Source organism: Parasteatoda tepidariorum, chromosome 2 (assembly GCF_043381705.1).
Source record: "Parasteatoda tepidariorum isolate YZ-2023 chromosome 2, CAS_Ptep_4.0, whole genome shotgun sequence".
Lineage (NCBI taxonomy): Eukaryota > Metazoa > Arthropoda > Arachnida > Araneae > Theridiidae > Parasteatoda > Parasteatoda tepidariorum.
Genome location: NC_092205.1, coordinates 77,646,519 through 77,671,123, shown reverse-complemented (window position 1 = coordinate 77,671,123; position 24,605 = coordinate 77,646,519). Strand labels below are relative to the sequence as shown.

At 29.0% G+C, this 24,605-nt stretch overlaps 1 protein-coding gene across 4 annotated transcripts in view; it reads left to right on the top strand.

Moving 5' to 3' along the window:
- Positions 1–4,371: 4,371 nt before the first annotated feature.
- Positions 4,372–24,605, top strand: part of LOC107446375 (carboxypeptidase D) — a 79,117-nt gene continuing 58,883 nt past the window's right edge. For 3 of the 4 annotated variants that reach the window (XR_001584376.4, XM_016061002.4, XM_071177780.1), the window contains exon 1: positions 4,372–4,562. The gene's annotated coding sequence lies outside the window, so the exon portion shown is untranslated. Of the gene's footprint in view, positions 4,563–17,417; positions 17,543–24,605 lie in introns of those variants that run through there. The other variant, XM_043054974.2, reaches the window with a different exon arrangement.

Below are 24,605 nucleotides of genomic sequence, written 5' to 3'. Positions count from 1 at the left end.
TAAGGATATGTTCCAACCAAAATAACTTTTGATTCAAAGAGCGAATTTTTACTGAAACTGTAGTTTCAATTGTTTAAGTGTTTAATATATATTTCAATATATTTCAATATATTTATATATTTAATAACAAAACACGGAAATGTTAATACTTTTTAAATGTGTCTTTTATTATTATTTATTTATTGTTTTTATTATTATTTGGAAAAATGGATACATGGATTTTTGGAATAGATACATGGATTTTTGGAATAGATACATGGATTTTTCTAAATCCATGTATCAGTTTCATAGTAGTTAAGCTTAAATAACTAGTTAAGATACGGCATGTTTCATTTTTGAGCAGAAATTTAACTAAAGGAAACCTTGATAAAGAGGACATCTTCTGGTCAGAAAGAGAGGTGTCTACTTAAGAGAAAGCCATGCAAATGCAGAAATCATTGCTCAAAACTATTTTAACTAAATTAATAGGATAGTTAAATAAATGAAAAATTAGAAATGCGGAATTACATTGATGTTTATTTGAAATAAATAAAATAGTAATGAATAAAATTTAAGGGTAACTGTTGAAAAATATGATCTATGTAAATCACTCTCCTACTAAACTTGCTTTCAGTAAATGAGCGCATATACATATATAATAATATGTTTTCATTATTTAGGTTTGTTGGCATAGCATTTTATAGAAGTATAATAGACAGAGAAAAACACAACACAAATATTTTCTTACAAACGGCACATTAATTATTCTAATACTATTACTAATTTAAACATCATTAAAGATTTATTTCTTACTAAATAAAAGCGCATGTTTAAAACTAAACAATTGTTTGAGAGAAAACTGCTGGATAACGCTTTAAATGATAGTTTTTATTCTAAAAACGAAAGAATTTTTTCTTTTTTAAATAACAAAAAAACTAAGAAAAAAAATTAAATAAATAAACAAATAAAAAACTTATTTGGGAATCATTTTATTATATTTTAAGTATAAGATTATTTATGTTTATATTAAACTGAATCATGCATGAATAAAATTGAACATCGGTAACTTTAAATTAAATTTTTACTGGAGCGTGTTTCTTACCTGTTAGCTCAATAAAATTAATTTCCCACCAGTCTGGTTAAAGTTATCTTACCGTCGGTCTAAACATAAAAGGTTTTCGTGTTTATTTTCTCCGTGAAGCACAACAAATAAGAGATAGTTTCATAGAAAAAGCTTTTCATGAAAGCAAATTTGCTGCTAAATGTAGAAATTATTTCCTCTTTTGGCAGTTCAAAATTACTAGGATAAGGAGATCATATCACTGAAGACAGTAAAATTGCTATTTGACCTTAGTGTTATACATTGGTAATAAAAGATGAAATTTCTCACTGTGCATCGAAAAGTTTAAAAAAATTGTATTTAAGGTAGATCTCATTGCACGTGAATTACGTGTATTGATATCGGATGATTTAAAATAAAACTTTGATAGTTAAAACATATTTCATTTAGTATACCATCATTTCATTAAAACATTTTTAAAATATCCTACATTTAACTGAAGATACATTTATAAATTTTATTGAAAATTATCTTAAATCAAATGATAAATTAACTAATAATTAAGTCCACTATTAGTAAATATTTGAATTTCATAGAAAAATTTTACGTTATACATTCTGCTAACAGTCATCCCAAATTTCTTTCTCAAGCTTTTTTTTAAAAAAAAAATTAAAAAAATCTATAAATAAAAACTTTTATTTATACGAGTGCATAATAAATTTCGTACTCGGCTGGATAAACTAAAAATTTTAATTGTTATCATACCCGGCATTATAATCCATTCAAATTTTACAAGGTCCCCGGACCCGGTCAAATTTTAAATGAAAAATTTTCCGGGTAGTCGGAACCGGCGGGGGGTAAAAGATCCACTTTTCACTGAGTACTGGGGAGAGTTACACAAAACGGATCATCTAAGAGATTCAAATCAATAGAATCAGTTCACTTTGGTTATTTGAATCACTTACTAATTAGTTGATTCGAATCACTGCTTCGAATCAGTTGATTCAAATCACTGATTTGAATCAATTGTTTCTGAAATTTCAGATAGTTTTGTTTCACAGTGATGCTACGTCATATACAGTTAAAAATTTCTTGTAAAACCTAAGAGATTCTTAAGCATTCATTATTAAGGACTTAAGATTTTCCAATTAAAGAATTCAATGAATTCACATAAAAAAAGATATAAAATTGCTATAAAGACTTTTAACTATGGTAAATTTTAAGAAACTATAAAATAAAGGTTTTATTTGTAAAACTTTTTTTTAATCTGAATTTGTCGAATTCTTTAATTGGAAAAATCCTGAATAATGAATGCGTAAGAATCTCTTATGTTTTACAAGAAACTTTTAACTTCATATGACATCACTGTGAAACAAATCTAACTGAAATCTAAGAAACAATTATTCATTACAATTCAAATCTATTTCAATCAAAAAAACTGATTCGAATCAATTGATTTGAAATCAGTTGCAAGTTGGTGATTCGAATCACCGAATCAATTCAGTGATTTCGAATCATCGAACCACTACCCAACTCTAATCCTGGGTAATCGGATCCGATTAAATTTTAGGACCTTTCTAATCTGTATTATTCATTCATTCAATTATTCATAAGCAATTTTATGCAAAATTTTCATTGTTTTCCACACATTTTAATTGATTAATGTTCGAAAATATTTGCTTCATGTATAAAATTACTTAACTTTTAGGTTATAAAATTAAATTTTGAGTGGAATTAGTTTAATAGTTTCTGAAGTATAAATTCGGAAAAAAAGTAGTAGTTTTTAAAATTTCTTTCCCTCAGTAAATTTCCGTTAAACTTGGCTTAAATTTTAAATTTTGATCGACTTTTAGAAACTTATAATGTAAGAGGATGTCCAAATTTTTGAATAATATATTTTAAAATATTTTCAGTTGTTATCAAAATAAAACAATGAAAATCACTTTTTTTTTAAAAAGAAAAAATATCTTCGGTAAACGAGCTAAGCATAGATATTTTGAATTGTATACGAATAGCTAAAATTTAACACTGTGACCCCAAATTAGGTCGCATACTTTGGATCTCTGTAGTAAACAATTCTATGAAACTTCTTATTCCTAACTTCATTTATCACTGCATGTACTACGTATGGTCGCAACTTAGTTACTCAACAAAAAAATTTCAATCAAATAATTGAAAAAAAATTGTTTTAAATAAAATTTTCTTTGGGTTAATGAGTAGAACATAAATATTTGAGTACGCTAAACTAAAATCCATCATTATGTCCTTAATTTCAGTCGCATTTGAACTCGTGAAAAATCTCCGAAGTAACTAATTTTTTTCCAGTATTCTATCTTTAACTTTATTTATCACTGTACGTAGGTGGGGTCGTGACGTGGTATGCTCAAAAAAGTTTCAATCGTTATTAAATTAAATAATTAAAAATGTTTTTTTTAAATAAAATTTACTTCGGACAAATGAGCTGAGTGTAGATTTTTGCTTACGCATAAATAAAATTTATCAATACGACCCCAAATTGAGCCGCATTCTCGAATTATGGGGTAGTGAAAAATCTCCGAAGTAACCATTTTTTTTTCGTAATATCTTATATCTTACTTTAATTATAACTAGGTTTGCGACTTCATGTACCCAAGAAAAATTTTCAATTGTTAATTCAAATAATTAAAAATGCATTTTTAATAAAATTTTCTTTGGGCAAATGAGTTGAAAATAGATAACTAAACGCATAACTAAAATCTATCAATACGACTCCAAATTGATCCGTATTCTTTAAATCTCCAAAGTAATAATTTTTTTAAATATCTTATTTCTAATTTTATTTATCACTACACCTACGTGGAGGGGTCACGACTTTGTGTTCTCAACACCGTTTCCCTCTTATATTTTTCCTTTTTTTACCGATTTAAAATTAGCTATTGAAACTATAAACAGAAGCTAATCGTTATATGTTAATGCACGACATCCAGTAGATGTTTGTGGTCACCCGACATCTATTGCTTATAATTTCAATTCATCGAACTTTAACGGACTTGAAATTTCTCGTTTAATTTTTCATTTACAAAGATTAATAATAATTTCATTACTTCCGGTGCAACCCGTATTTTTTCCTCTAAATATTTCAGTCCTTGACCTTGTCACCCTGACCAAAAAATCCACATTCCACGATAGTAACTCACAAATTACTATCTCAGGTGTAATTAGAACAATCTATGCTGCGGACCTTTTCCTTCTACCGCCTCCATCATCTCTTCTTCATCCCTGATGCTGTGATCACTGACGTCACACCCGCATGCGTCATGGTGAGGTAGCCGATTAAGCCCCGCCCCTCCTTCATTCTGAAACAGGTTTTTCTTTCTTTCCCGCTTCTCAAATGCTCAGATTGACTTGAGGTTCTATCGGTGATGGTTACGACCGGAAAATCTGAGCTTTGAAAAACTCAAAATTTTATTTATTCTCCTTCCTTTTTCATTAACTTTTTATTCTTTATTTGGTTTCTTTTCCATCTTCCTCTAACGTCAGAAGGGTAAGTTTGATTAATAATGTCTTTATTTAGAATGATTTAAATATAAATTTGGTGTCTGATGTTAAATTTTGCATTGAATATTTTAAACGTGATCAGGTGAATGTTCTTTAAAAATAAACAAATCTCGTATGCTGCCGTCTGTTTAAAAACTTCAAACAGAATGAACTAGTGCGTTTTTTTAGTTAAATAAATTGCTATCAAACTGTTAAGTTTCATCAACTATTTTAATTTATTCAATTTAAACTATGTTATGATTAAGGCACAGTTTAAATATTTATTTTATAAATAAACTGAATCCTTTAATCTATCTCATGACTCTCTAATATGTAAACGAGTGTTTCGTTAAGCACGATCTAAATTATATAACTTTAAAAAATATTTGATGTTCAGGTCATTTTGTCATTGTATTTTTAAGGTATTAATTTATTCAATAAAGTCAACCTATCTTTTTATTGTATTTTGATCGATCAAGTTCAAATGAAGTTGTGATTTTGAAACTTCATAATTTTTATAAATTGGATACTTTTAACGATACTTTTAATATTTTCCTTTTTACCAGGATGTAAGCGATCTGTTCTTAATGGAATTATTTAAAGTAAATATTTGGTATTTAAATATTTTTTCGTTGTTTACTCTAGGACTTGTTTTATTCAATATTTCAACCCGTCAAGCAATGTTTGTATTGCATTTTAATTGATCTAACTCGATTTCAAATAAGGCCCTGATAATATGCTTGTTTAATATTTGTAAATAAACTAGATATTTTGTCTTATCCTGTAAAATAATCTTTGTTATATTTTCAGGATGTAAAAAATAGTTTACTTCATGCAAGTTATATATTATTTAAGTTTAATTATTTCAAACTATATTACCGATATTTAAGTCACTTTATTTTAAAATAGAATCAAATCACTCATAAATAATGTTGTAGATATTTTATGGAAGATCAGCAAATTGATTAGCATAATAAATATTGCAGCATTTAATCAACTATTTACTAATTATAAATAGAAAAATTAAGAAACGCATATAAATTAATGTACTAAAATACACTGGCTTGCAAGAGTTAAGATACAACCAGTTTTTTTTTTGTTGCCTAATTTGAAAGCAAATGAGGAAATTTGGAGAAAATGTGCTCGAAGCAAGTTTTTTTTATTGCATGCCAGACAGAAATTTACACGAATTTCAGCGCAAACACAATTTACTACGAAGGAAAAAGGAAGAAGCAATTATTGGTTTTGGTTGTTAACGTTGCAGTACACCACGGGCTATTATCGACGGTCTGAGATTTATCCCTGATGTGGATCCGAAGATAATATTGGTGCATGTGCTCATGACTATCTCAATTCACCCGGTTTTCGCACCATGCTCCTCAACCACCCAACCTAGAGTGAATTTTTCCAGTTCTAAAACCTCCGCGGACATTAGAGTGTATTCCGAACCACTAAGACACGATAACGTACTGTCTGCTCAGACACCCAACGTTTAGCATGGGTAATCGAACTCTGGAGGAAGTCGTGGTTGGCGACGCCTCAACCCACCATACTCCATGGGCGGTAGCAAATTAAGGCGAAGTTTGCATTCTGATCAGATCAAGAATCAATCATGTTACCAGATCAGGGTTCAATTATGTCGCCAGATTCACTTAATTATTCTTACTTGCATCATACAATTACATACCTTTTATCGCAAATTCGATGATTTTTAAGGAATTTTGAGCTAACTAATTTTTAAGATACAATTTCCCTAACGTATCAGATATTAGCGATTATGAATTAGTTTTTAGAAAGAATTGGTAATTGACAGATCTATTAAAAGAGCTTTTTGTTTGACATTTTATACACTTATTCAATTATGTAATTTATGATCATAATAATTAAATGCTTTCTTGTAATGATTGCAATTCCGAATGATGAATTACATTTAATGGTGCCAGTCATTAGTGTATGAATCAAAACTATTGCATACAAGGCACAATGACAGTAATCCATAGTTTAGTAGTGATGGATTAAATCAGACAAATAAATTGCTTATTATCATTAAAAGTGAGTTTTCTGGCAACATCTTTCGATATTACGCTAGATAATCGAAATAGTTTTTTTTCCTAAAAACATTTTTTCTTTTAAATATTTAATATTTTTTTTGGTGATAATTTCTCGAGCACCTTTAACTAAGATATCCACTTACGAAATATGCTCTCATGGTTTCATTTATTGATAACAAAAGTAAACAATTAGATTAAACGTAAAGTGGGGACTTGTTTTTAAAAATAATATTTTTAGTAACATTTTCCATAAAAAATAAAAAGCTACTAACCCTAATTGCAATAGTACAAAGTTTATCTGAGGAATAGTTAGTAAGCATTGCAAAGATGCCCACTCGATCCGCATTTAAGAAAGAAAAAAATTATTTTCTAGTGGTAACGAAATTTAAGTCACTATTAGTTTGGTAATATTCATTTTAGGTAGTTTTTCCACGACTACTGATCAAAATTCAAAGTATCATATGAAATGCAACTTCATTGCAGTCATCTCGTGATGACACTTTTAAAGAGTGGCAGAGATGCCAACTGCTATCAGACACGCCAAAATAATAATAATAATAAAAAAAAAACGGTAAATAACTACAGACTAAATTTTGCAAATATTTGACTATTTTTGCTTGCTTTTAGCAGGACTTAACTACTATAAAGAGGTGAATTATATAAGCCAACGAATTATTTATAAACAGTGGTGGATAAAAATCTACTAAATTGAATTTATTATACCAAGAATCACAATTGATAAACTACCACTTTAAAATATTCATTTGCTGTCCGGAGCAAGTTGGCATCTCTGGAGTGGGCATAATTATCCTTATCCCACAGGCTTTACTATTTAATTCTCTTTTAATTTGTTTTTAGTTTATTTATTGTCATCGTTTAGTTTATTTATTGTAATTTTGATCCAACCTAAAAGATAAGGGGATTCCTAGATCGAGTATTCGGAGAAAAATGGCCTTCGTGGAGGTTTTTTTGATGGAACTAACCGGCATTTGCATTACATGTGGAGGGAAACTATGAAAACCTCCCACTGTAAGCTTAACGTCAAGGGGTCTCTGACCCATGATCCGTCTACCATTGAGGATATTTTACGTCCGCACTGTGGTCAATGCTAGCCGGGGGCAGAATTATTTTGTTCGAAATTATTTTTTATTCTATTTAAAATATTTCCCTTGAAATCAAATCTTACGTGTTAGAATATTGACGCACTTAATTTGAATGAATAAAGTTTAAATATCTTTGAGTTGAATACTTGGGGTATACGTTTTGAATATATTATTTTCGGAATTCGCAATTTTGAAGTCGCGATTTATTACTAATTGCAGTTTTCAGTTGTCGATTAGATTACATGAAATAGATTTTTCTTAGAATTTTTTTTTCATTGCCATTATTCTACTCATGGCAGAAATTTTTCTTCTTCTTAATTCTCTGTTAAAAGTGAATTTTTCAGAGGTGAATGTTATTTATATAATGAATTTTTTAAAATATACCTTAAGTAATAATTACAAAATGGCCATTATTTTATGGCCAGTTAATAAATTTTGCTCAATCAGCATAACAAGAAATTTGCAATATATATTTTATCTGCTTTAAAGTTTTTATGTCCTCGAATAGGCGGAATAAAGAATCTGAATCAGAAATAAATACGGATTGTATGTTAGTTGCTTTTCGGAATTCAATAAATCAAACGATGGAAAATTAGTTCAAAGTTCGATTTTAAATACGAATATATTTTTTATGACTACTATTTAATCGAATTATAGAAATTACTTAATTTCATTCGTACCGAAAAACATAGAAATTTCTTATCTTCGTTGAAATTTATATAATATTAGGAACTTTTCATTTTTTGACGCATCTAAATTTTACCATTTAAAATATGTGAAATCCTTAAAATTTTCTTTAGGTGTGAGATCTGTTAATTTCAAGAACTCAATTATACTTTTTTTTTGAAAAGCAAATAATTTTAAGAAAAATAAATTAAGATTTTAATAATATTTTTATAAATTAAGTTATTCTATAGTCTGAATTATAGAGTCAGATATAGTTGTACATTCGTTGTTTTTGGAAAGTACCAAATCCATCAGCCCCAAAGTATTCAAAACGTAGTAATAAACAACGTAGCAAACGCAGCACATAAATAATGCACTCGAATATTTATACAATGGGATTGCAAAATATCATAGCAAAATTCGGAAGAACAAATCAAATCTCCAAAGCTATCAATGGTAAATTTTAATATTATATGCTGTAAAATTTCGCACGACTATCTTACGTATCTGAAAACCATATTGCTCTAAAACATTGCTGTATAAACATTTTGAAGTTTTACTTTGCAGTTCTTTATCATCTCATCTTACCCCCGAATAAAGTTTAAACAAATTTTCTCAGTTCCTCAGTTTTCTTCTCCGAACTTTTAAAAAAAAATCTCTTTCTCTCGAATAAATCTTTCAACTAACGGAATTGGTTGATGCATCCTCGCATTATAAATGGTTTCGTGTTTATAATTTCAAATCTTTTAAGAGCAATCTCCTTTTTCTATCTTATCTATGCCTGAGCGAAAAATTTTCATCTCTCATCTCGAATCTTATCACATAAGCTGCGAAAACAATTTAGAACTGCTAATGTGTTTATAAATTATACAAGTTTTATAAATTAAAGTAGGCGATTATAGTAGAAGTTTGGCTTCACTTTTTAATGGACTCTTTAGTTAAAATATATTATCGCATTTTTGATTGACATCGAATCTTTTTCATTATTTATATTGAATTAAAATATGAGAAATATAGAGCATTGTAATATGAAGAATTGATGAGTAAAATATATAGATAACTGGGATAATTTTTATTATTTATTAAGAGTTTGAATGAGGGAGTTAGATTATTTTTAACGCTACAGATAAGAAAAGATAATTATCTAAAGACTATAGATTTATATTTTAATTCCACAAAAATTATAAATAAATCTGATTTGATTGCATGATTGTGGGAAATTAAAATTGTATTTTTGAAGTTTAATTTTTTTTCCAACGCCCACCTGGAGGGCAGATTTGTTGGCCACTTTTTCAGGGGCACCATATTAGGTGGGCCAACATTGCCCCCACAATAAGGACGGATAATACAGAGAATAAAAGAACACCCATGCCTTGCCCGGGTTCGAACCCAGAACTTTTCTGATGCAAGGCCAGAAGTTGAATTTTTATTAAACATATTTTTTATACTGTTTTTCATTATTTTGTATTAATTTAAGTCAAAATAAATACTCATTATGATTTAGTATTTTAATAGTCTATGGTTCTGAACATGAGATACCTTTTCCACGTGAAAAGGTAAAATATTCCAATCACGGCTCACTTCCAAACAATAATTTTTCAAATTTGCAGTTGTTTAAATTTAAGAGAAACAATTATTGATCTCTGAAATTTCTTTAATTTACATAATCTATCATTAATAATTTTTTTAATATGAATTAAACATTTATTTAATTCTAACTACTTTTTTTGGATTTTATATATTAGTACAAATATAATTCTGATAATCTAACCGATTTTTTTTAGAAAACGTTAGACTATTTTTTGTAATTGAAAAATACCAAAATATTTCTGCTTGACTTAGATCATCAGAAAAAAGAAAATGGATATAAGAGATGCATTGGCGTCTCATCTATGTCAAAGGGTAAAATATTGGGTCATGAAATATGATGTAACAAAGAATGGCTATAGACGTACGTCAAGTTGGTGAACCGATTGTGAAAACTGAAAAAAGACAATGCAAAGATGCATTGGGTGTCACAGCGGGATTCGAACCTGCTACCTTCACACTTCAGAAAGTATGGCAGAAAGTTGATGCCCCTATGGCATGAAGCCACTTGTCCCTGTTGAATTTTGCAGGTCACTACTTGATTATGACGCTAGAGTTTTTAGTAATAATATACCCTGTTTGCCTAGATCTTAGATCGAAAGGTTACTGTCCCGCAGTGGACTGATCGTTAAGACACGGTTCCCAGCAGAACACCGAAGTCAAGCATCACTAGCTGCGGTCAGTGTGCGGGTGTATGACCACTTGGATCAGTCTGTGTAGGGACCGAGGGTGTGAGGTATTGGTCTTCGTTAAACTGTTCTACCCTAAAGTGCTCGACTTCGCCTGCAGGTCGTTGGGCTACCGAAGCAGGGGTGCCATCCCCTCTGCAGAGGATCAAAATTGTGATGGCATGTCTTCGGATCATCCTCAGGGATGTTTCCCAAACCGTCGCTAATAGCCCATTGTGCAGCTCTAGTGCGACGTAAATGAACTACAACAACAACAACGAAAGATTACAGTTGAAATAAATAGTGAGTGCAGCGCCATCGCTTAAACAGTTTATTTTAAATAGATTCTATTAGTCTTATTAGATCTTCTATTGCCTTTTTAGTTCCGTCTAATTCCTATTTAAAAGCCCGTTTGATGTAATTTAAAACTTCAACATATTGAAATTATGTAATTTGTAAAAGTTATAAGCAGTGATCATGTTTAGTTTTGTCGCTTTTTTTTCAACTAAAGCTTTTATTTGTTTTAACTAATAATATATATAAAAAAAACTTTTTTATTATTTCTAAGAAGTAAAGGAAAAATCCTTTTTAATGTATCTATTATTACCGTTGTTAAGTTACTTTATTCTTATTCTAAATAATGGTTGCATTCTTATATTTTTACTCTCCCTATTCGAAAAAAAGTATTGCTTATTTTTTTTTATAATCATTCTCAACACTAAATATTTTTATTAATTCATTTTATTATATTTTGCTTTTTTAAAAGCTATTTCCCAATTCGACTCATCATGTTTTGCTTTATAAATAAAAATCGTTCAAAGAAACACACATATTTTTCATAATAAAATCCTTCCAGTAACCTAAAAACAGACCCGGGATTTAGCGTTTATTACTCCCAGCTTTTATTAGAATATATCTGTTGATGTGCCAAGGTATGCAATCTTTATAATCTGTAGTTTATTTCTGATTAATCGCGCTGTTGTAACTGACATATATTGGCCCTTAATTTATTGCGGCACACTTTTATTGTCGTTAGTCGTAAAGACCATGAATGAATCGGTGTCGTTGACTGATCGTAGAATTTCAACAACCCAGCCTCAGAATTTATTTCTTGGTTAATGAAGGTCGTGAAGACCAGTTAAGAATGCTGGGCGTATTTTCCATATGCAAATACGACTTGAGTCAGACATTTTATTGAGTCGTATTCATTGTGTTAAATAGTTTTCTGAATACTTCTTTTTCTTTACAAAAAATCGTAATTTTTAAATGCGTAATGCAGTGTTTGTGCTTTAATGAAATTCCTTTGAAAGCAGTTTTGAGAAATAACTTACATCTTCCAAATCAATTTACTAGAAATGTGTTTAAATTGAGTTCGAGAACTATTCATTTGCTTCGTCGAAAATATTAATCAAAATAAATACTATTGAATAACAACTACTTAATATGCATTAAACTTGGAAACGAATTCTATTTCTTATGTGAAAGCTTTTTTTTAAAATATTACATAACTTTTTTAATTTCTTAATCTTGGAGTTTGGACAATATATATTCAAATTTTCAATCAAATCTATTTCTTTCAAATATAATAAATTGTACAAACTGCTGATAGAATATTGTTCACACTTTTAAAAGAGTCAATACTATCATAATTTATTAGAAGAAGAATAATCGTAAATATATATCAAACGATTTTAAGTTACGAGTTTTCAGTTCGTTTGCACAATTGAATACTTTCAACTCGAGAATTGAAGTGATTATACCTGATCGTGCGATTCAAATCAGATTTAATTGGATACCTGTAAGCAACGTCACTTGCGAGTGTAGTACCTGATTGGTTCCTGAATCGACGTAGGCCACGATTTACCTACGATGATGTCACTTGCAGGTATTCAACTTAACTAGAAATTTCATCTAGTGGTCTAATGGTTTAAGCTTTTTTTTTAAATTTCCAATCAATAAGCCTGTGGAAACATTTAATATCTAAGAAATAGAAAATAAGAGGTAATAGAACTTTGATAATCTAGGTTTCAGACATAATTTAATGCTAGAAGTTTAATTTAACGAAGTTTAGACACAATTTAATGTTAGAAAACAGTAGCTTTAATGAGCTCTTAAATAGAAATGTATTGTGTGTTTTCATTGAGACAAAATCATTGTCCATTAATGATATTCGCTGCCAATCAGGATACATTGAATTGCTGTACTTAGCGACAAGTGCTAATCCCTGCAAATCATCAATGAATCAGGATAGTTAATTAATCTTAGAAGACAACACTGTAATTTATTAAAAGAGCTATTATCAAGGAAAAGTTCTTTAAATTACTTATAGAAAACGGATGTTAATTGCTTTTTTATTTAAGTTGAATGTTTTTTCCTGTATTTTTTAATGTTTTTTTTTTTAGACATTGCATGAACTTTTAATTTATAACTAAGATTCACGTGATGCAGTATTTTAAAATAATTTATGAAAACCTACCTTGATTCATGACAAATATTAGACCATTCAAATAATTGAATGACATAGTGTTTTGTAGAATTTAAGGAAATAGATAGGAAAAATTTATAACTCTGTCTTGATCCTACTTTTAATAAATTCGGAAGGAAAACTGTTTTCTAGTTTATTGGGAGATAAATAGAAATAAAGCACTTTATTTTTGACTTAGAATATAGCGATGAAGGCAGCTGCATTTATCTGATATCTCACCACATGCGCTCAAACTCTACGACCGAGGGCACCATATGACTATCTACATGCGACTGGACACTATACCACGGAAGAAAACTTTCACGCAAATTCTCCTTCATATCTATAAGTAATTTAAAAGCTTAAGTTTCGAAAAAGTGAGTTCAGACATACCTAGAGTAAGCCATGGAGTTTCAAACTCTGAAAAAATGTTTTCAAAATGTCAAAATGCAAACAAATTATGACAGGATTACTTAGGATTGCTTTGTGGAAAAATTCTTCTGATCTGAAAATTCGTGGATTAGTCAAGATATGTATGAATTCACTTTTCCCAAAACTTGAAATTTTAACCAACCTGTGGAAATGACACCAATGGAAATGAAACAAAATTTGTGCTAAAAATAAAATGTGTCCAGATTAAGATATTTCAGTTTTGAATAAAATGCTATGTAAAAGTGTAAGTTTAAACTATAAATTATCCTTGAAAAAATAGGTGGTGCTTGCTGTCCGACTTGTATTTTAAAATGGGCTCTTGTATACATAAAGGCAGTTTATGATCTACAGACGATACATCACTTTATGTCGGATGTAATACAAAAGAAAATTAATCCCATGATTATTAGGAAAGCAAAAAACTGTAAAAAAACGCTATTTTAATTTCTCTATTTTCAAATGGACACATTTGATATCTCTTAATTTCTTTATTTAATAAGATTTTCGAAACGCCAATTAGATCCCTGAAAGTGACGCCATCATAGGTAAATCATGGTATTTCTCAATTCAAAAATTAATCAGGTTCAACTAAATCACTTGGTTAGTTATAATCGCGTCAGTTCTTATCGAGTTGCAAGTACACAGAACACATTTTCGACATTAAAATCAAAACCTAACATTCATATATTGCATCATACAGTTCATATAAAACATTCACCTTCTATTCTAAAACACTGACCGCACCTGTATTTTTAAATGCATTAAGTCGATAAAAAATAACTACATAATTTAATTCAATTTATTTGCAAGTGACTTGAAAAAATTAACCTCGTGAAAAAAAAAACAATCTTCTCGATATCTATTCTTTTTATCCATTTGTCATACTTCACAAATTTTCAATTCACATAGTTACAGATACTCAACTATTACGGTTCTTAAAACAAGGGTTCACGCGCGACATCGTTCTGTTATCTCTTTTTTTCTTTCTATGCCGAAGCACACACTTCCTCGCCAAAAGCAAAAGTGCCCGTTATTTGCTCCTCAAATTAGCCTCTTGTTATTTCTCTAACCAGGTAATTTTCTCCGCAACCTTCTCGCTTCAGCCGTGCGGAACGATTTCGTTGTTATGAACCATTCGTTCTCCTACATAGAATGATTTTCATGTGCGGTTTCGTTGGAATGCGAGAATTACTCGTAATAGAAATGCGGAAAGATGGATACCAAAGGCTGACAGACTTCCGGTATATTATATTTTATATATATATATATATATTTACATGGAACTTTTTAAGTCATTCAGATATTATATAATTATTATTAGTGGTATTACCGTTGTTGAACAGCTGACCCAATTTTTTGGGTTTAAAGACTACTAATGTTCAACTCCATAGCCTTGTAATTTTGAAACCCAATCCCGAAGACAAGGGAACTCCTGGATCAAGTATGGGGAGAAATTTATCTTCGTGGTGGACTTTTTGATGGAACTAACCCGAATTTACGTTACATGGAGCCTCCCACGGTTGGTCTGACTGCAAAGGGACTCTCGCCCATGATCCGTCCACCACTGAGGATATTTTGCGTCAGCACTGTGGCCGTTGCAAGCCGGATACAGAATTCGTATCGACCAGCCATCGCAGAGATTCGAACCCGGTTCACCTCAAGTCATTCAGATATCTATTTCTTTTTTAAAAAGAAAAACAATATATTTTTATTTTGGTGCACAATGTAAAAATATAGTCAGTTCACGATAACTCGATTTCAATATCCGTCGAATCATATTGTTTGTGGTCACTTTCTACTTTCGTTTTTTGTCACCAGTTCAAGATGTTGGACACCCAACGATTGTCAGTTCTTCTATCTCTATGGTCAGTTTGCCAGCTAAAAAAGAGAAAAGGAACATAACGTTGGGGAAATTTTTATTCTGGTCACAGCTGGAGATGCGTGTTCATGAAAATGGCAACAGTTGGAAATGCGTGTTTAAAAAAATGGACACAGCAGGAAATACGTATTTAAGAAAATGGACATAACTCAAACTACGTGTTTAAGAGAATACACAGCTCGAAATGATCTGTTAAGAAAGTACGCAATACGAAATGCGTATTTATGAAAATGAACACAGCTAAACATCCACGTTTAAGAAAATGAACACAACTTATATGCTCGTAGACTTAAATTTCTTTTTTCAAACTTCTCTTAGGAAAAAAGATTTTTTTTGAAGAATAAACTACCGAATCCAAATAAATTCGTTACGTAATATAGTCCATTTGCCTAAATCACTTAGTATTTATTTAAAAAAAAATTGGTCTTTTCTTTTTTTTGAAAAGATATAAGTCAACAGTTCCCTTAACAAGGTTATCATGGTGCACATAAACTTATAATAATGGTAGTAAATTGAAGTTGTTCGTATTTAGATTTTTAAAACCACTTAATTGTTTGGTGATCTGAATAACGAAGAGATGTCTGAAACGTTACATCTATAATATAACCGGTCATACCATCCCCGAGTTTCGGGATTCGATCCGTAATGACTATGCTTAGTGTTTAAAAAAGAGAAAAAAAACTGAGAAGGTATCTCCTAGTTTAGTCGCTAAATTTTGGTTGAACTGTGAAAGGGCGCATTTTTATTGTGTTCATTTTCCTAAATACTGTTTTGAGCTATGCCCGTTTTCTTTAACCCATATTTTGAGCTTGTACACATTTCCTTAAACGCGCATTTTGAACTGTGTCCATTTTTTAAAACAGTGCTTTTGAGCTATGTCCGTTTTCATAAATGCGCATTTTGAGCTATTTCCATTTTCATAAACACGGCTCTTAAGCTATGTCCATTTTCATAAACACGGCTTTTGAGTTTTGCCCATTTTCATAAACACTACTTTTGAGCTATGTCCGTTTTCATAAATACGCATTTGAGCTATTTCCGTTTTCATAAACACCGCTTTTGAGCTATGTCCATTTTTATAAAAACTATTTTGAGCTATGTCTATTTTCATAAACACGGCTCTTGATCTGTATCCATTTTCTTAAACACGCATTTTGAGTTGCTTCCAGAATAAAAAGTTCCTTTGCGATTACCCTTTTGCGTATAAAACAATACGGGGCGACATTTTGAAATCATTTTTTGAGGTTCAATTTGGAGCTAGTTGTTTAATAAAATATGAAAATACTTTATTAGTAACAAATAATTATTCTGCAGTAAATTATAAGTTGCATAAAGAGCATTAAGTTGCAGTAATTTTAACACATCATTTTTTTAATAGAATGTACAAAATCAGATTTTTCCTATACCTAAACATTTTAAAGGAAAAAAAAAGCATAACGTTTAGGAAATTAATTAACATTATGAGAAAATTTCTCCTAAAAGCAAATATTAATAAATCAAATAATTTCAGTCCCTCAATTCAAATTGCACCATTGTAAGATTTCCATTTGAATTAATTAATCGTTACATCCCCAATAAGAAAATAACTCCCACCTCATAGAATAACTACAAAAATGGAAAAGAATGGAAAACGAATAATAGTGTGCCATTCTATTAGGCGACAAAAGAAATTTCAACAGCTTCTATTGACTTTTTGTCAGCTTATTGTCACACGTAAAAGTAATTTGGAGAAGGTCTAGCCATTTTCATCTTTGTTTCAATTTCCAAAATTGTTCCGGTATCTTCTTTTTGTATAAATGCGGAAATAGTTGGCGGTGACAAGAGAACTCTATATATTTAAAAGCACAATGGGAATTTTAAATTGTATCCAGTTAGAAATTATATTAACCTCGCCTTTTGCCTTGTACTTTGGTTCGTGCATATGAATTTTTAAGACTGACATTTTGTGAAAGGCCGATGACTTTACGCAAATTTTTCTTTTTGTAAGATTGAATAATTGTTCGAAATGTAAATATTGCTTCCGAGAAAAATGCACTTTCGAGTGTCTTTCAAGGAGAATATATAAAGGAAGGATTTCGAAGAAATTTGAGTTCGCTTACCTCGACCCTCAGTAGCTGACTTTACTAGCCGGTCTGCGGTAAGTTTGATTTCGGAATTATGCATTGCATTTTAGAATTAGAATTTTTAGAATATCATCCTTTCTATTACTTTCATTTATTAATTCTTATTTTAGGTAAAAGTAATAAGCTCAAAATAATTGAAAAATTTTTGACAATTATTTTGAACTTATTACTTTTATCTGAATTGACAGAATCGAATTGCTATGCTAAATTTTATTTATTGCTTTTATCTCTCGGTCGGTTTGCGAAATTGAAGATTATAATTGATAGTCGCTTTAACATTGAAAAGTTTGTAAGGATAATTAATGTTTTCCGTCAAATTTTAAAAATGAAAACAGTAAAAATATTTATGATGAAATATTTTAAATTATATATATTTTTTTTCTCTTAACTTTTTTTAATGTTGACTCAATTGACGAAATTTTCTCTTACTTGGTTACTTCCTCACAAGTGCACAATCTTCTAAATTAATCTCCGAGAATCATGCGTAACATATTTACAATTAATCATTGTTTTTTGTTTTGTTAAAAGCAGGAAGAAATTATCGGGCATTTGTCATGGTTGATTATTATTGTTGTTTTGAGGTATGTAATGTTAAGAGAATAGGAGATTTTTTTCTCAAATATGTTGCCTAATATTAAGACTAAAATTTTAAAATAGTCACTTTATCTAGTAAAAAGTATTGATTCTTCGATTTGTAAAATAACATATATTTGAATATGTTATATACATATATTTGACATATATTTGACCATATATTTGATAATAGCATATATTATCAAATATATGGTCAAATATAATAACAAATATAATATCATATATAATAACAATATAATAATAACAATATAATAACATATATTTGACCATAATATTTAATTGCATATTTCAGAAAACTTATCTAAATGCAAAAAGGTACTTTTTTTTTAATGATTTTAGGCACCCCGAAAAGATGAATTTGTAAAGTTAAACTTCAATTATAAAAGGTATTTTGTAGCAATACCAACTTAAAGTAAATTATTATCATAAATTTTTTCGGTTTATCTTATGTTTTAGGTTGATTAACCTTCTTGATCCTTAAACATTTTTGTAAATTAAAAAACAACTCCGTTTTAAAGTTAAGCGACTAAAGTTAAACTCAATTTCGTTCTTCTACTTCAAATACAAGAAAATTAATAATTCTAAGGATTTCAGTTTCTATAAAATTTTTTAAAATATTTTCATTAAAGAGGTTTCGAGAACATAAAAGCTTTAAAAATCAATGCTTTTTCAATTTATTCAAACACTACTGCACTGAAGTATGTCTCAAATGGCAAAAGAACTCAGATTTTTAATTTAATTTACAACGCCAGATCTTGTTCTCTTTTCCCCCCCTCCCATTTCAATTGCAAATTGATGCTGACAACTTTGAATGCTCTTTTTGTTCCTGATCATTTTTTTCCGTGTCTTTTCACAAATTAGCAGTCTATATATTAATCTATTAAAGATAACATGACATGAAGTTTGAAATAATTATTAGCCGAATATAATGAAATTACATTATAATTAATTTCCTTTAAATTTGTTGACAGGAAATTCATCGATCGTTTTCCGACTTTATTATTCTATAATTTTATCTAAAAAATAATAAAAATTAACAATTTTAAATTTAGAAATGTTTTTAAACATTAGTAGCAAAATTGTTAAAGACAAGATATAAACTTTTTAATTTAAAATAAGCAAAAAAAAAAATTACGATTGAAGCATTTTTTTTAGTTCCATTAACAATTTTTAAAACTTTTCATAATGTCTCGGGATTCTACACTTTTTAGAAAACCTTTCCAGTATAGTATAACATGTACTATATGGTATGCAAAAAAAGTTCGAAGCAAGAAATATATACATTTTAAAAAAGTTTCAAAAATATGTTCCAGGTTTTCACAATAGTACTTGCTCGAGCCTCCAGGGATGATTTTATCGGTAAAAAGGGGTTATGTTCGAATTTTAACCCTTTGATGGCAGATGGGATACCGGTGTCCTTTATAGATATATTTTTTTTCTCACGCTCTAATTACAAGCAAAAATATATTTTGTCTTTTTTTTTTTTTACAAAATATAGTCTACTAATCACAAACAAAAATTCTGTTAGACTACCGGAATTATATTTGTACTATAATATAAAATTCAAAAAAAGTAGTTTGAAATTTTTTTTTTCATTCATAATCAAAAGGTTATCAATAACTGATTTTATAAATTAAGGAAATTTCGATGATGAATAACTATTTCTTATAGATCTCAATAACTGCAAATAAGTACGAATTTGAAAAATTGTCTGGAAGTTAGCCATGTTTAGAAGATTTTTTCTTTAACGCAGAGAATGTCAGCTGTGTTTTATGCTGTAATTCATAACCATAATTTTTTAAAATTCTAAAAGATTATTTTTCACTTATTTTGTACTAAATTAAACAAAATGATGGAAAAAAAAGTACTAAAGTATGGTTAAAAATCCACTGCCGGGATTTATTTATATTCATAGAAGTCTACAAATTAACCCCCTTTACTGATTCCATGTATTATAAAATTTTTGCTGCACATAGATAATTTAATAGAACTTGAACGTACACATTTTATTTTGAGATTCATGGCATTCATCCTATTTCACTTAGATCTGTATTTGAATCTCGTTCAAATAGACAGTTCAACTTTTGTTAATTCAGGTTAGTGGCGGATATGATATCATCTTCCGCCAGTCACACCTTTGAACCACCTAGTAATTTCCGGTCAGAATTTTTTTCTCTCTTTCTATATTCCTATTGCTGAATACTATTAAGGTTGCTGTTGTCCTTTAGTGTTAAAATAAGGGAAATTCCAAGTGTATATTTTCTACACGAAATATTTTAAAAATGGGTTTCTAAATTTTACTCAGCTTCAAACTATTTCAGTCAATTACTTCAAGCATTAACTATTAGCAAGTATTATTCTTGTTACGAAGGTTTAAAAATTGTATGATAGAGTGTCATTCTGAGAAATTCGCCAAAATTAAATCGTTTTTTGAAATTCGTTAGCAATTTTGTCCATTATTTTGGGAACAAATAAAACCTATGATAAATCGCAAAATTTTACAAATTAGTTTGCAGAAATTTACTTTTACTGCTAATTTTATTTATTTATTTTTTTATTTTCAAATCGTCTGGAATTATTAAGCTAATTTCCTTCCTGGAAGTGCGAATCTTAAGTTTCTGTATGTTTAATTGTTCTTGAACAAAGTATAATATATTGCCAGCAAAATGATTTGTAGCCTGTAAAATGTTGCTTCCTTAAAAAATTATTAGTACATTAAAAGTAAGAAATGGACGATTTTTGTTTTTTTACAATTTCTATAAATGGAGACGTTCTTTAAAATCTTTTTCTAATTTTCAAATCTATTTTTTTAAACATTTTTTAAAATGATTCAGAAAAACCACTATTTATAGAATCGCTTTCTTAAAAATTGCTTTCAATTGTTCATTTTAAAGTATTTTTGAATGAACTCAAGCTTATCAGAAGCTTTAATTTTCTAGGTTGTAAATTTGAATTAAATCGTAAACATGTGTATGAGTTAGTATATGTATGGAAATGATAAATGGTATAATTCAAGAACGCAGTGACATGAAAAGAAAGACAACACACATTTCATACTTATACAATTTTATAAAAAGTTTCCCGATAATTCTATACATAGCTGATTTTCTCACACTCACTTTGAATTATGAATATTATATTCACGAATATTGTAACACGAACAGTAATTTCCTCCATTATTCGTTAAATATTCAAATTTTTTATTTTTTATAAAAGATTATTATTCTTCAGATTTTATTCAATTCTTCTCGTATATAAAGAAAAGCTTTAACCTTATTCATTCAAACAATAAAAAACTCATCCAGATGGAAACTTTCTCGATTGTAGAAGTCATTGTTGTTTTACATTTTTTATTCCTATTATTTGGTTCAGTAAAAGAATATTTTTGTAATTTATTTGTTTTCATCTTTTGCAATCTGTTAATTTTTCTAGAATTATTCTTACTACTTTCATAATATAAATTGTTTTTAGGTTCTGGCCCTGCTCGCTTCTCTAATCAACCTCAATGATTGCATCGCTATCATTTTTGTTTACTAACGGTAAACAGATTATCACATGAATTTTAATAACGTAAATATGATTCTAGAGGTATGTCCGATTCTGCTGGAAAAGAATTTAAACTTGATCATTTTGTTGGGTTACCATTGCAACTTCACATACAAACTTGTGCTAATTCTCATTTAATTTTTGGTTATTATAAAAAAACTTGTTAAGTATCTTTTGCAATCTGTTAATTTTTCTGGAATTATTCTTACTACTTTCATAATATCACTACTTTCATAATATAAGTTATTGGTTATTATGAAAAATTTAATTATTGGTTATTATAAAAAAACTTGTTAAGTATTTTTACTTATATTTTGCACAATATATTCTTGAACAATAGTTTATAATATTGCGCCGGAATTTTAATTAGCTATTTTGTACTTATTTTATTAATCACGTATGCTGAATGAACACAGGTTTTTCATTAATTTTATATTAAAAGTATAACTCATAAAGGGAAAATATATCTTATTTACCGTTTAATAGTAAAACAGTAAGAGATTTTTTTATCATATAATCTTGCATCATAAGGTAATTTCCTGCGATTACCTAAAATAAATAAATAAAAATATATGAAATTAATAAAATTAATAAATAAATAAATTAAATTTACTAAAAAACTAGATTTGTAGATATAGGCCTGTAATTTTCAATAATAATTGAAATAAAAAGCGTAATTGTGACGGAGATTAATATTAATAAAGGATGATAAATAATTATTACCATATAAAAAATTCAAAAGGCAAATCTGTTCTAACTTTTATAATTTTAAGCTGATGACAGTCACATTTAAGGGTCCTATTTGTGAGATAAGGATTCAATTATATGAGTTTTTATATAACTTGATCTATCAGAATGCACGGACAACATAATTGAAAGGTTTTAAACCATTATCTTTTTATGTTATACAGATATATGAAAGCATTTAAACATAATTTAATAAAAGCGGTTAAAATATTAATAATTTTTATTGTACCAGTCGAATAATGACAATTAATAATAATATTTAATGGTATGTTATAAATTCAAAATCTAACACTCTTTTAAATTCAGACAATTTGAAATTGGATTTTATTTTCCTAAAAATGTGTAAACTTTCAATGGAATTAGACTCATTAAAAATAAATGAAACCTTCTTTATGTATGTTGGCATTTTGCCAGGTAAAAAAAAAAGGAGGAAACTACACGTAATGGGTGTTTTAAAATAATATGATCCATATGTAGTGAAACCTCTTGGGAGCGGCCACTCTCTGTTCCAAAGTAAAATGGTCGTTAATAGAAGTTGATCGTTCTTAGTGGTTACTTCAGAATGTTATCGAAGCTGCATGATTTTTCGCAAACGATTTTAATTTTAGTGTCATTTTCTTGGTGTGGAAATGCCACTTATGTTGGAGTCCTGAAAACCAAATCGATGAACAAATTAAAAAAGGTTAAAAATTAACTATTTCTTCAATAGGGACACTCTGATAATTCCATTATGCTGAATAAAATGGAATAATACTTGATACAAAAAATATATAATACTCTTGTAACTAATTCTTTCTCGAAAACCTGATAACTTCTTCAATTTTCAACAGATTCCACTAATCAGCAACAAGAACCTAGCAATTTAAGGTACTTGATATAAAAACATTAAAAAAAAAATTATAGAATTGAAAGAAAAAGTCACAGTTTTATTCTCAGTTCTTTTTTCTTTACAACCTCAAATAACGCCAATGGCAATATAGCCTAACCATCAGATTTCATTTGATTGGGTAATTTTGACTTGAGGGCATTGTGGTGTATATGATGACTATTTGTGTAAAATTTTGACTGGATGACTCTTTTATAATCATAGGCTTATTATTAGAGATTTTTTTGTTATTAATTCTCTGCATTACTTTCGCAATACGATGTAACATATTCTTACAGCATAGAAGGCAAATAATATATGCTAAAAAAAGTTTATTGAGTATCATATAACAGCACTCTGTTTGTTACTCTTGAACTTCTCAGTGCTTATTGCGCAATCAGCGCATTACTTATTGCGCAGCGAATTGTGAAATCAGCGCAAATTCATCTAAATAGTTACCATTCACACAAGAAACCATTCATTTATAAGAAATGAATATTAAGAACAATTTGACTTTAAAATAAATTTTTTTCTACATTTCTCTTCAAATTTTCAAAAATTTTGTTGAAAAAGATCCAGTTGGAGGAAGGTTCTGATTGAGATCTTAATCTATTTTAGTAAATTAGTTTTGAAATTTAGACCTGCATTTTGTGGATTAAGAAATGAAGATTAACCTGACATCTATTTCTTGTGCACAAGTTTCCAATTAGCATACTTTATAAATCCCAAACACTTATTTGAGCTGCTCAGACTAATAGCGGCTTGGTATACAGCTAAAAGACAGGCTCTTTATGATTATCATCAATTGCTTCGTTGTCAGACGCTCTTAGAACCTTCCATTTCGAAAACATTCAAACATCCTTTATCCACTTGAGATCACTAAAATGCAATGATTTTGCAAATTAAATCCATGTTCTAATGGTAGTGATTTAAAGGGTTGACCTTAAATGTGCAAATTAATTGTTGCTAACTATTAAATGAATAGGGAGCCAGGCCAGACACAAAGTTGTATTTTTCTGAAGAAAAAATTCTAACGTTAATTAACCAGTGTTCAATGAGATTAGGTCTTCCAGCGAGAAATTTCAGTGTTCTAAAAAATGTTACCTAGAGCCTTCTTCCACTAAGTTCTTCAATTACAACACAGTGATATCGGTTTTACTATATTCCTGAGAGTGTATAAGACCGACTAAGTAGTTTTCGGAAGTGGCTCATTTTAAATATTTTATTTAAAAAAGGAGCAAATAACAAATAAACAAAAAAAAAAAAAATTGCGTACAAGGTAAACAAATTTTTCTTTTCAAACTTTATACTCAATAACATCAAAT